A 10,164-nucleotide genomic window follows, 5' to 3' on the forward strand; every position below is an offset into this window, starting at 1 on the left:
GATATTACCACGTGTTATTTTAAAATGGTTTATGATTGTTTCCCAAAAAATTTGTTATAGTATGGGATAACATGGTTCCAACTAATCACCACGTGAGAGTTAGTCATACTTTTCAATTAGGATAAAGAATTAAAAATGTGAAAGTGGAGATTGGATGAAACGACTAGGAAAATTCTTCAAAACTAAAACATGTCTTTATCATTTTTATTTGTTGATGTTTTCCTAGTTCTAAGGATTCATTCGCAGGTGTTTTGTTATTCGTGTTTGTATTTCTTGCATATTTCCATAACTTTGTTATTATAGATAAGTTATTATTTAAGTTTTATAAATTGTAACTTTTCTAGTTATTAAATAAAACAATTTTTCATTTTTCTCTTTTAATATATATTTTTGTACTGTTTTTAAGAAAAATGTACTTTTCTTTTCAACTGAAAAAGTCTAACATTTGTTATCATAATTATTTTTTATGGCATTTTTAGAATGGATTTTGAACAAGTTTTTCCAAATAGCTATGGGGTTTAATTATTAGAAATTGTTACACAAATAGATTTTTCTCGGACAAAAACAATATATTTTTATAAGGATAAGTAGTAACGACTTTTCTTTATGAAAATATTGATAATGCAACCACACACAATTACACACACACTTAAGCAAGCATGCACACAACACACGCACCCACACACCCACTACACACCCACGCATGCACTTGCACGCACCCACACAGACATCCACCCACGCATGTACACACACACACACTTGCATGCATCCACATTATCAATTTACAAATATTAATGACTTGTGTTATAATACAAATATTTAAAAAATGTAGACACGAGTGAGACAACACCTATATTTTCGTTAGTGTGCTATAGTATATTTAATCAAACATAATTTGATGGAAGTATAATTATTCTAAATATTATTGAAATCATAGAATATTTGTTGTAAATTAATTAAAGTAAGTACAAAATAAAATAAATAGATTTAATTATCATTTTTTAAGAGATACATGTGTTATATGTAAATCACAATATTAATTCTTTATTTGTAGTTTTTTAAAACTCAAGAAATCATGGACCATGTGTTCTAAAACGAATTAAAGATACTCCTTAAAAGGTCAATTATGATTTTTATTTATTACATCTATTTAAACCTAATTGCTACATATTATTTTTGTTATTTGCATATATATTAACAAAATATTTACTTCTTATAAATGCCAAGAAACTGAAACACATTCTAAACATCAATCTTTATTTGATCTTCCAATTGAAAAAAACTTTGATGATGTAAATCTATGATACTTTCGGTTAATATTTTCTTTTACGCATATGCACCCACACGCACTCACTCACCGCATGCACGTACACACCCATACAAACATCCACCCACACTCAGACCCACACTCATATCAATTTTGAAATATTGATAACTTATGTTATAATACAAACATTTAAAGAAAATGTGGACACATAGATATGACAGATGACACCTATGTTTCCGCTAGTGTGCTATAATATATTTAATTGAACATAATATAATGAAAGTATAATTATGATGGATATTATTAAAATCAAAGAATATCTATGACAAATTAATTAAAGTAAATAGAAAGAAAATAAATGAATTTAATTATATTTTTTAAGAGAGAAGAAAGTACAATAATATTTAAAGCTATGAGATAGTATAATAATTTGTGTGTTTATGCATGTTTTCAATAAACAACACATATTTGGGAAAAAATAAATAAATCACATTGATGTGTTGAAATATAACAAAAATTAATAATATGAATATTACATTCAGGTGAGATTAAGAAGATGCACATGAATTTCATATTCAATTGATAGATGTCAAGAGAATGAAAAAAGTAAAATAAAGTCAAAATAGAGACGCTATTCATTGCAGAATGAAGTGTTAACAAACATGATAAAAGAATAAAAAATATAATGAAGATAAACATACACCTTATAATAGAGAAACTAATATGTCTCTTTTGTGATTAGGTAAAAATAATATAACTTTTAAATAAAATGATTTAAATTGTTACACTATTATAAAACTTATTAAACATTAATCTTGAATGTTATGAACACAAATAATGGGGTTTACTTTCTCTTTTCTCTTTGATTGAATGAATAAGAATTTAGGATTTATTGAATACTTAGTTTGTTAATTTAGCCTTTTATATATATATATATATATATATATATATATATATATATATATATATATATATATATATATATATATATATATATATATATATATATATATATATATATATATATATATATATATATTATTTTGTAATAATTGTACCTATATTATATTTAAAATGAGGAGATACAAATGTGTTTGATCTAATATAATAAATTCATTTAATAGATTATTATAGGTGATTTTAGTTTCAGTATTTTTTATTTTTTCTTGCGTGTTGCATTATAACTCCACAAAACAATATAAGTTATATTAATTACTTTAATTTTTATAAGTGAAATATACTAAATTTTTAAAAGTAAAAGATACTGATGTTTAATATTATAAAAATAATTTAAAATATATTTTAGTTTACCATTCTCTTCGGTTAGTTATTAATTGTAATTGAATTTTATTAAAAAAATTCAAAAAAATGGTTAAAAGTCAGTTAACAACAATTATATCATAAGAAGTAAAATAGGAATGTGAAATATCTAATTTTCAATTAATATCTTATTATATAATAACTTATTATCACATTCTTTTATATTTCTAAGATATTATAATAATAATAATAATAATAATAATAATTTATTATCTAATATTTTCAAAATATTATGATATAATAATTGATTATATAATATTTTCATAATATAATACTTTATTATCTTCAAGTAATTACTCTCTTTAATATTTCTATTTACTTGTGATCTAAGAAGTCATGCATACATACTATCATAGGAAGTATAATAATTATTTGTGACCTAGGAAGCCCATACATACATGCTATTACAAGAAGTACACATGCTATCACAAGAAATATGATAATCTCATAACTACTAAGTAGTTAATCTAACAAAATATCTCTTGATTTCACAACCAAATGGAGATCATGCATATGTAATCATTATAAAAAGTTGAAGCAGGAGAAATGCAAAATTTGTGTCTTTAACAAGAAAGAAACTTACAACACAAACATCATGCGCATCATGTCCTACCCAACATACATCACTCTTCTACCTTAAAAAAACAGACTTCTCAACAAGAAATCAATAAGATAAAACAACAACCAAGAACACAAGATCACATAAAGATTGTGAACTATTAAACTACCTTAGCATTAAAAGGTAACTACTTTCATCATCTTAAATATTATATAAAAAGCTTCAAACCATAACTGAAAACAGGACAACCATTCAATTCAACGTTTGCAAAATGCATCTCAAGATCATTGAAACCAAAGGCTGTGCTTGAAACAAATTTCTTTGCTTTGATAAAGCATTTGTTTTAGATAAAGCACTTAGAAAATGATTTTCGCAACGTTTATTTCAACCCTACTGCTAGCTGCATTAGCCTCCAAAATCGTTAGACATTGGCTTATGAGAAAGTCTTTTTCTTCTCACATGACCAACAGGCTTCCTCCAGGCCCACCAAGGTGGCCCATTGTTGGTAACCTCCTCCAATTGGGCCAACTTCCACACAGAGACTTAGCATCTTTGTGTGAGAAATATGGACCCTTGGTGTACCTAAAATTGGGCAACATTGATGCCATCACCACCAATGATCCTAAGATTATACATGAAATTCTTGTTTCCCAAGATGATGATTTTGCCTCTCGACCACAAACTCTTGCAGCTGTTCATTTAGCATATGGGTGTGGTGATGTTGCATTGGCCCCTTTTGGCCCACATTGGAAGCACATGAGAAGAATTTGCATGGAACATTTGTTAACAACAAAGAGGCTTGAGTCCTTCTCAAAACACCGTTCGGAGGAAGCCCAACACCTTGTCAAGGATGTTTTGGGCCGGGCCCAAGGTGGGAGACCCATTAACTTGAGGGAGGTTTTGGGTGCTTTCTCAATGAACAATGTGACTAGAATGTTGTTGGGCAAACAATATTTTGGGTCCAAATCTTCAGGCCCACAAGAGGCTATGGAGTTCATGCACATAACCCATGAGTTGTTTTGGTTATTGGATGTGATATATTTGGGTGACTACTTGCCAATGTGGAGGTGGTTTGATCCTTATGGGTGTGAAAAGAAAATGAGGGAAGTGGAAAAAAGAGTGGATGATTTCCATTCCAAGATTATTGAAGAGCATAGAAAGGCAAGGGAATATAAGAAGGTGAGAAGAGAAGAAAGTGATGGAGATATGGATTTTGTTGATGTTTTACTATCTTTACCGGGTGAAGATGGAAAAGAGCACATGGATGATGTAGAAATCAAAGCCTTGATTCAGGTATGATCATTTTTTATTCAATGAATTTTTCTCCTTTTATGCTTATAAATTGAATAAATTATATAATCTTTCTAGCTATATTTCGAATTACAAATTGAATAAATTAAATAAATCATAATGATTGGGAAAATTGTTTAGGACATGATAGCTGCAGCAACAGACACTTCAGCGGTAACAAACGAATGGGCCATGGCAGAGGTAATCAAACACCCACACATTCTCCAAAAGGTCCAACAAGAACTGGACTCAGTGGTTGGCCCAAATAGAATGGTCTTAGAATCGGATTTGCCACACCTCAATTACCTGCGCTGCGTCGTACGTGAAACCTTTCGCATGCACCCGGCGGGGCCGTTCCTGATTCCGCACGAGTCTCTCCGCGCCACCACCATCAACGGCTACCACATCCCGGCCAAGATACGTGTGTTCATCAACACCCATGGACTGGGCCGCAACACGGAGATTTGGGACAACGTGGGGGAGTTCAGGCCCGAGAGACACTGGCCCAGTAACGGAGGTAGGGTTGAGATTAGTCATGGCGTTGACTTCAAGATTTTGCCTTTCAGTGCTGGAAAACGCAAGTGCCCTGGTGCACCGCTTGGGGTGAATTTGGTTTTGATGGCTTTGGCCACACTCTTTCACTGCTTTGAGTGGACCCCACCGGAGGGTTTGAACCCTCAAGACATTGATACTACAGAAGTTTATGGAATGACTATGCCCAAGGCTAATCCTTTGTTTGTTGTTGCTGTTCCAAGGTTGTCAAAGGATTTGTATGGATGATGTAAGAAATTATTTTATTAGGTTAAAGTTGGAATGAATAATTTTAATGAAAAGAAGATTGTTTTTTTTTATTTTTTTTATTTAGACTTGTAATTGTTGTAACTTTGTTTTTTATATTTTTATATTATCTTGAGAGCAAGAAAACTGGCTTCAATGACGACGGACGAGATGCACACACATGCTTCAACCTTTAACCAACACACCAGCCTCCCACGGTGAAGAGGAAGGAAGTGAGGGAAAGTTAGGATTAAATAATATATAGGTATAATTACTTATTTGGTACCCCAATTTTTTTTTAGTTAAGTTCAATTTGGTTCTCGTGTATATTTGGTTTGTTCAATTTAATACTTTAATTATCTAAAAAGATTTTCAAGTTGGTTCTCTATGTTAGGTTGGAGTTAACACCATGTCAAGCCATAAAATTATTTATTTTTTAAAAAAGAAAAATTAATTTTTTAAACAAAATTTAATTGTTTTTTTTTAAATTTTAAAATTGTCACATGTCAGTTTCCTATCGTTCTATGTGGCAGCTTACAATCATGACATGTGACAGTGGTAATAATTGTTTTTAATTTAGTCCTCTATTTTAAATTTTTGTTTTAATTTAGTATCTCAATTTTTTAAACTGATCTAATTTCGTCCTCTCTAATTTGAGACCAAATTAGTAAATAAACTTAATTACAACCTTAATTACAACTTATATATACATGTTAGAATAACTTTTTCTAATATATACATAAAATCATTTCACCTAAATACTTAAATTATTTTATTTTTTACCTTTGAAATTTTGTACACATGAAATGGAGAACCCTAAATTCGAGCCCCAATTTGGGAACCCTAAATTCGAGCTCATCCAAAACAAATGGCATCGAGCTTCTCCTGCCGGAGGTGGAGCTTCACATGTTTGTTGTTCTGGTACATTTTAATTATTTTAATCTGAAATGCTTAGATTCGAATACTGCACAAATATTTTTTGATTTTTTACTTACATTTTTCTACACAAAGAAATGGAGAAAATGTTTGGTGCAGAATCAAAACCATGGGCCCAATTTACCATTAACAAAAGGTTTCTCAAGTAAGCACATTCTATATTATTATTTCCTTTTTTTATTTTTTTTATATCTATTCATTTATCTTACTTGACCTTGGACGATGCTCTTGAAAAGCTACGGAAGGATTTTACTCCAACATATGTCACAGGGGAACATATAACTATATGGTATAATCTGGTTGTCCTAAAGTCTTCTTTCTCTTTTTGCTCACTATAATGTTATGTTGTTATATATGTTTGTATAGCTATCTGCAGTGTTTTATTGTATTTATGTTTTGTTTTTAAATTTACCTATTTAAAAGATTGTTAACATACCTATACTTGCAATGTTTAAAGATTGGATATCACATACTTGTAATGTTTAAAGAACTGCTGCTTATGTGAATCAAAAACCGTTTTGTTGGTGTTCTCTGCTTTGACCAGAGCTGGAGGCAAATCTTTTAGCGACATGGTTGTTGGTTATGACAATGTGAATGTTGACGCTGCAATGTTGATGTTGGAAACACTCTTGTAAGCTATCTCTTTTCTTCCTTTTTTTTTATATTACTATTACGTTATATATTTAATATGTATTTTAGTTTTGGTGAAGAGTGGAGTTGGCATTTATGGATTGAGGATTTTTTTGCTTTTATTGGAATATAAAGGGTGATTCAAGAATCACTAACATATAAAGAGACCAGCATACATGTATACTTGGGTAGCTTTAATTGTCTTTATACAATCTTCATGACTAGTCTCTAACTACATATACCTTTTGAACAAGTATGGCTTACTTTTTTTGTTTCATATTATAGAAGATATTACTGATTCACCTACATTTATAGGTACAATATTCTTATTGCTCTGATATTTTGTCAGTTTCTTTTGTTATTCTCCGTTGTGCTTTCAGTTTACTAAGCTTTGTATTGCTTGTGTTTAACATACTATTCAGGCATTGTTTATATGCTATCTCTTGTCAGTTTAAAAATGAGTTTGCGTTTTAGAAGTTAATATTACCTATAGGTGATGAAAGTGTTCTTTGGCTCTATTGTAAAACATATGTAAAACAAGCTTACACTTCAATCAATAACCCTAAAATCTTCATCTAAGTGAAATAATTCCAAATACAACCTCTTTGGCTCTGTAAATCACCATGCAACTTTCACTTTTCAGTAAGAATGAAACAGTTTGTTACTTTGTTTTTCCATCATAATTTTTCTTGCCTTTCCTCCTTAATCCTTTATCATACTTATATCACATTTTTATCTTACTTAATTTAAGTCTCTTTATTTTATCTTATTTTATTTTATTTTATTTTTATTTATTATTTTTTTATTTTTTTCATTTTCCTTTTATTTTATTTCCTTTTTATCTTTTTTTATTTTTTTATTTTATTTTTATTTTATTTTTTTATCGCTTTCTTATTTTTACTTCTATAGTTCATTTTTTCTCTACTTTATTTTATCTTCTTCTTTTATTTTTATTTTATTTTTAACTATTTTATTTTATTTTTTAAAATTTTTATTGATTTCAAAAGTTAAATTCAAAAAACGCGGAGGCAGTGAATTTATTGTGGTGGTCAGCTTTACTTATAGCTTTCTTTATTTGAGGAGTAATCAGTCGGCTAAGGTTTACTCTATTGCTATTCATATGCAAAAATGGAAAAATTGCACCAGCGAAAAGTGATGGAGGGGAGATAAGGTGGTTGACTCCATTTGTTGGAGTGATTGAAAGGGGAAAATGACCAATAACATAAGAAAACCAGAGGCAGGAAGCAACCGTCGTTCCCATGGTCTGACCCCATATCCTGACGTTGGAGGCATAGAGAGCTTTAGTGATTTAATCCTAACCAAGATCTTTAACATAGAGGGGAGAGATTTGGATAACAAAAAATACATATCTATGTGGAGCAGAACAGAAGAAAGGGAAGAGGACACATCTCTGGGAGAACAAAGAAATATTGGGAGAGAGCAAAGAAGGAAGAGCAAAGACAGAAGGAGGAGGATAGCCCATTAATAACATAAGCACAAAAGGCTACAAGAGGTAAACACCGTTAAATTCTTAAATGTTTGGATGAATAAAAAATTTGTTTGGTCTTTGAATGAATGTGATATAATATTGTGTTGTGCCTGCATGCTTTACTTCTTATTGATTCATGATACTGTGTGAGTTATTATTACTTGAGTGCTTGAAAAACATAATCCTACGGTCACCCTCAGTAATATATGCTCATCAAATTTCTCAAAGATTCCATTGCTCACACCAACACTTTCGGCATCCAACCTCCAACACTAACCATGTTGAGCCAATATAGCTTTGTATTCCCCATTCTTCATCTTCAATGAAACAGTCCACACATTGACCTATATCTTACACCTGGAAAAATATACAAAAACAGGACCCAGGCACAACAAGTATCATCTACCCAATCATGCACCATTCAACCACCTCACCCCCAATCTCACTCCTGACATCAACATCATGCTCTCACCTCCATCCTCGACAACCTTCACCATCTGCCCTCCATTCATCTCCCTCCATTCACACATAAACACCCACGCACCCAAAACAGTGGTTGTTTTCAGAATTTTCAGAACCCATTTTCATCAGTAATTTATCTTCATCTTCCCTCAACTCACCACACATCCTTGCACCAGTAAAAACACAACAGAACAAAGAGACCATCCATACTGCACTCTGACCTCACTATTTCTCACTTTCAAACTCATTTGAACACTATCATCATCTCCATCCAACACGCACGAAACCACCAACCCTAATTTCATTATCACCCTCACCCGCAAGTTCCACCTGCACAAAATCACATACTCCAATCAAAACATGGGAGAAAGAAATTATAACATATATAAGTTATGTAATATAACTAATAGCATAAAAATGTAATTTTGTATGCTATAAATTATATAACATACAAATATATTGGTATTACATGTATTTAACATACAAACACACTTATACAACCACACACACATCAACACACACACCAATCCATACATGCATGCACACATCCGCACACACCCATACCAGCATTGACTAACTGAATGAAAAGAGTTAGAAAACCCTAACCTACAAAAGGTTATAACATCTGATGAATTGTAGCTTTATTCTTTTCAATAAGAAAGGATCTTCCTGATATATCATGTTCATTCAAGCATGAACGAGATACAACAAGATGCACTAGATCATGTTCATTCAAGTATTCAAGGCGTGAGACTTACCTCTTGGAGCTCCCATATCTTGTGTTGGTGGTCTCAATTATGTGATTCACAATTTGTGGTTTTCCTTCCTGGGTTGCTTCCTCTATTTTCTCCTTTTCCTTTTGTTTCATTTCTTTCTTTTTTGTTGTATGTGTATTTTGAAACTATAAATCCATTTCTTGTGAATAGTGGGTTGCTCCTTTTGCTAGAAAGTTGTGTTCTTTTCTTTTTAGATTGCCCCTACTTTTATTACCATGCCACTTTCCTTTTCAATTCATCCTTTGCTTGAATATTTTGAAAATGGCTAAAAGCATGGAGTAAGTTGCCTTCTTGAGTTGCATTGCTATGACTGCCATGGGTGCTGCAATAATACACAGATATCTAATATTTCTATTTTTATGCCAAGACCCAAAACAAGGCAAAAATATGAAGATATGGCCATTTTCTTCGCACGAAGATTGCAGCACCCATTGCCAACACAATTGACTCTCATTTCCTCTTTTTCCATTATATATATATATATATATATATATATATATATATATATATATATATATTTTAAATGAATAAAACAAAATAAAATAAAAGTAAGAATACAATTATATATATATATATATATATATATATATATACTGAATTCAATGTTCATTTTTTCCCTCTTCTTCATTATTATTTTCCAACACAATTTTTTATTGTT

General features: G+C 30.9%; 1 pseudogene; it reads left to right on the plus strand.

Annotated features, from left to right (window-relative positions):
- The first annotated feature begins 3,509 nt into the window (after positions 1–3,509).
- LOC114170177 (cytochrome P450 703A2 pseudogene) lies at positions 3,510–5,216 on the plus strand (annotated as a pseudogene).
- The last annotated feature ends 4,948 nt before the right edge of the window (positions 5,217–10,164 follow it).

This window comes from Vigna unguiculata, chromosome 11 (assembly GCF_037176805.1).
Source record: "Vigna unguiculata cultivar grain cowpea cultivar isolate G323 ecotype 2 chromosome 11, ASM3717680v1, whole genome shotgun sequence".
NCBI classification, from domain to species: domain Eukaryota; kingdom Viridiplantae; phylum Streptophyta; class Magnoliopsida; order Fabales; family Fabaceae; genus Vigna; species Vigna unguiculata.